Source organism: Tupaia chinensis, unplaced genomic scaffold (genome assembly GCF_000334495.1).
Source record: "Tupaia chinensis unplaced genomic scaffold, TupChi_1.0 Scaffold143798_1, whole genome shotgun sequence".
NCBI classification, from domain to species: Eukaryota; Metazoa; Chordata; class Mammalia; order Scandentia; family Tupaiidae; genus Tupaia; species Tupaia belangeri.
In genome coordinates, this window is record NW_006203648.1 from 189,921 (window position 1) to 194,370 (window position 4,450).

The following is a 4,450-nucleotide window of genomic DNA, read 5'->3' on the forward strand; positions in this document are numbered from 1 at the left end:
AAATTCCACTATCCATCTGTAAACCCAACTTAATTTTTTGCCTCATTAAAAAATATTACATAGCATTCCATAGTTCTGTGATAACAAAGTTCATTTACTCAAGGTTATTTTATTATGTGCAATGCTACAATAAATATCCTTGTCCTTTGTGCCCATAAGCAGGAATTGCTGTGATATACAGGTTACCTTAGGAGCGCATGGCAGGACTACAGGAAGTGAGGGAAGACTTCCTATAGAAAGAGACTTCTAACTGGGACCTAAAAGATAGGTGGGAGAAGCAATAGGGGGAAACTGAGCAAGGTGGAGCAATATATGTGGAAGTAAAAGAGAGTACATAGTACCTGGGAAACTGACATGCTGATAGAACTCTGGCGTGGGTAGATCATAGAGGTGTGAGGTATTATTTATTAAAAGTGATCAGGGAGCTCTGGAACCTTAATTTTAAGAACCAGAATATCACACACATTTTCAATTTGGACAGGCTGCTAGCAGACAGTTTGCAGGAATCTTCTATACAAAAGTTGCTAGGTATACATTCTCTCCCAAGGACACATGGGTCATAGCCTATTATCCCAGTGAGAATACACCCAGAGTGATGTCTCAGGATATCTTTCTGTTTCTAAATTAAGGAATATTCAAAAATTCCCTTCTACAAGTTTACATCACTTTCATAAATTAATCACCAGGCAGATTTACAGAAGAATTACTCTCCATTTAACTGTATGCAACAACCATTCTATTGACTTTTTCTTCTATATTTTGCATAACAATAGTTTTAAAAGTGGTACAGCATAACTATCATATTCATAATTGTCATTTTAAGGCAGTAGAGACCAAGACATTTTAAAATAATATAAATTTTAAGCTTTTTAATAAACACCAGAGGAAGTAACTTTTCCTTCTATTCCCCACCCCCAGTGCAATTCCAAGGAATGACTTCAGTGATACATAACAATTTCCAAAATGTTCAGTCAGTTGAGCCTTCAGAGGCAATGCTTATAAATTATATTTATTATTATGGTCCGTATAAGAAAGGAGGTTGGGCTTTTATTATAAAATGCAATATCTTTCTCTGATTCTCTTTGCTAAACTTTTCCTCTTCTTTTTTTTCTATTCTTTTCTTTGCTGTCTTCCATCTTTCTGGCTCAAATTTCCCTCATTAAATAAAATACCTTGTCAAGATTGACTTGGTCTTAGTAGATGTTTCCACGCAGTTAAAGTTCCACTGGTGGACTCTGTTTTCTGCCTATTCTACAGAACTTGCCTTTTATCTTCTAAATATGATTTGTTACTAGCCAGTAGAAATGGAATATTCTCATCTTCTTTTAAAACCTGCTCTCAGAATTTGGCTGTAACTGCAACTCTTCCCTGCTTTGGATGTACAATGGTCCTTAATTGCCGCCTAGTCCTCCTACCTGCTTGTGTCTAAGACATTGATCTGCACTTCCTCTGCATCCAGCACTACCTTCTTTTAATAGCTGTCTGCTTTAGTAGGTTGATAGACCTCCACAAACTCATCATACATGAGCTACAGAGTCAGCATGAACTTGCCCACCCCACCACTGCCCACCATGATGATTTTAGAGTCAAGGAATTCTGACTCTTAGGCTTATTTGTAGCCATATTGTGCTGCAGTTTTCACTGAAGGAGGAAGAATAATCTTTCAGGAGAGGATAGTTTTGGATGGCAAAGAATTCTTAAATCGTTCTTTGCTGAAAAACAGAAAGACGAGCTCAAGTCCATATATACCAAGAACCTGTGCTGTGAGTGATCCCAATGCCCTACCGACTCTGAACACTATGGCTTCCCTGGCTCCAGCATAAGAGTCCCTGAAGCCTGGGAGTTTCCGACCTGGGAGCAGCAGCAGCAGGAGTACAACTAGGGTCTGCTGAGACCTGGTGGCTGGAGGAAGAAAAGGACTCAGAGGCTGAGTTAAGGAGGTCCACCCTCCTCCTGGCTGCTCTCTCTGCACCTTTTTTTTTTTTTTTCCTAAGGACATGTACTGGAAATACCTTCACATGTGCACTCACACACTTAGACAACAGGAGTATCTCATTAATTTGAATGCCACCCTTACCCAGAGGTTCTGCTAATCTATTACTCCAGTTTCAATCGATAAGGCAGGCATTGCTGAAGGATTCCAAGCAGGAAGGGTTTATTATCACATTGGTGTTTTGGGGAAAATAAGTTTGCTGATATTTGAAGAGCAAGTTATGAAAGGAGGGACAGGAAGAAGAATAGAAGAAAGAACCATGAAGAAGCTATTACAGTGGTCTAATAAAGAGGGGACAGCATCTCAGACCAAGGCAGTGGTAGGAGAAATGGAGAAAAGTGGTTAAATGAAAAGATATTTAGATAATAATTATAACAGGATTTGCCAATGAGAGGAATATAGAGAGTGAGAGAAAAGAGAGCATTTTGAGATGGCATTCAGCTTCTGGGAAAGTGTAAGTGAAAATGATAATGATAATGATGTCATTCAGTCTATTAATAAAGTTTAGTCTGATACCTGCTCATTGAAAATGACATCTCTTCTAAAATGTCATGTTACTTGGTATAGATGACGTTTCTTTCCATTACCATGTCTTTTTACACTAATGAGACACTTTATTTCTGCATTGCTTTTTGGTTCTTATATATGTGAGATCCTTAGTAATGTGGGTGGGATCAGGTAGGTGTCAGAAATATAGAGGAACAAAAGAAAAAAAAGTTAACATTTCCTGATCACTTTTGGAATGACAGGTGCCATGCTACACTCTATTACATTCTTCCATTTAATTAATTTTTTTCTTTAATTTTATTTTTAAATTTCTTTTAAACATTCAATCACATTACATAGCTTGCAAAGTGAATATTCCAACATGAGGACATTTCTCACCAGTCCAGTTAACAATACTATAAAGTTATCCTTGATAGATAATAACCCATTTCATTGTCCTATAAATGAATTGCCTCTCTATTTTTCCTCCTTAATGTACTTCATCAGACTCTACTCATTCACCCTCCCTCTTTCAACACTGTACCTGGTATTCACAACCACTTACTATGTTTCTAAAACCTTTAGTCATTAAGTTTCAACCACAGAGTGAGGACACTCAGTACATATTAAGTAGAGACATACAATGTCTTTCCTTCATAGTCCAACTTGCTTCACTTAGCAGTGAATCATCCATATTGATCCCTTTTTATCAAAAGCCAGGGTCTTGATTTTTTATGGCTGAGTAGTATTCCATAGAGTTTATGTGCCACAGTTATTCAATCTATTCATCTGTTCATGGACATTTGACTTGGTTCCATGTCTTAGAAAGTGTTAATAATGACACAATAAACATTGATGTGCAAGCACTTTCTGATTAAGAATTCTTCTATCCTTGGGAACAGCAATTAGTCTAATGGCTATGTTGCTGGACTCCCATATAGTTGACCATGGTTCAAGTCCTGGACCCGGTGGCTTAAACTCATGCCGGGAGCGTGTGCATGTGTGCCCAAGTTCCTGTGAGGAGATTGGAGGAGAAGGGATTGACGTGTGGCAATCCCCCCTTGGGGGGCGAGATTTCTTGCTTTCTGTATCTCTGTCTCTCACTGTCTTCCCCGCAAGCGCAAGTGTCCTATAGCAAAAATCTCTCAAAAAAAAAATTCTTCTGTCCTTTGGGTAGATACCAAGGAGTGGGATTGCTGGATCATATAGTAGTTCTATTTGTGGATTTTTGAGGAATCTCTAAATTTTTCTCCACAGTGGCTGAACTAATTTACATTCCTACAAGCACTTCAGGAGAGTTCCCCTTTCACCATACCCCTGCCAGCACTTACCATTATTTTTAATCTTGGCTATTCAAACTGGGGATAAGTGGTATCTCATTGTGGTTTTGATCTGCATCTCCCTTACAATGAGTGATGTTGAGCATTTTTTTTACATACCTTTTTGGCTATTCATACATTATCCTTAGAGAGTGGTTTTTCAACTCATTCGCCCATCTTCTAATAGAGTTGATCATCTTTTTTCAGGACAACTGCTTCAGTTCCTTGTGTATTCTGGTTAATAAACCCATAACAAACGCATAGTTCACAAAAATATTTTCCCATCTGAGGGCTGTCGATTCGCAATAATTACTGTACCTTTTGCCTTGGAGAAACTTCTTAATCTTATGTAATCCCACTTACCTATTTTGGGGATTATGGACTGTGCTTTGCAGGTCTTATTGAAGAAGTCTTTGCCCACTCCAATGTTTCCCAGAGTTTCCCCAGTTTTTTCCAGCAACAGTTTTATAGTTTGAGGTTTTTGATTTAGATAATTTTTTAAAAATAATTAATTAATTAATTTTTTGAGAGGTTTTTACTATAGGGCGTGTGTGCTCACCAGAAAGACAGAGATAGAAAGCAAGAAATCACCCCCCGGGGGGATGGCCACATCACAATCCCTTCTCTTCCAGTCTCCTCTTGGGATCTTGGG

General features: G+C 38.3%; 1 pseudogene; it reads right to left on the reverse strand.

The window, feature by feature from the left end:
* Positions 1-1,050: 1,050 nt before the first annotated feature.
* LOC102499727 (ras-related protein Ral-A pseudogene) lies at positions 1,051-1,623 on the reverse strand (annotated as a pseudogene).
* Between the last annotated feature and the right edge of the window lie 2,827 nt (positions 1,624-4,450).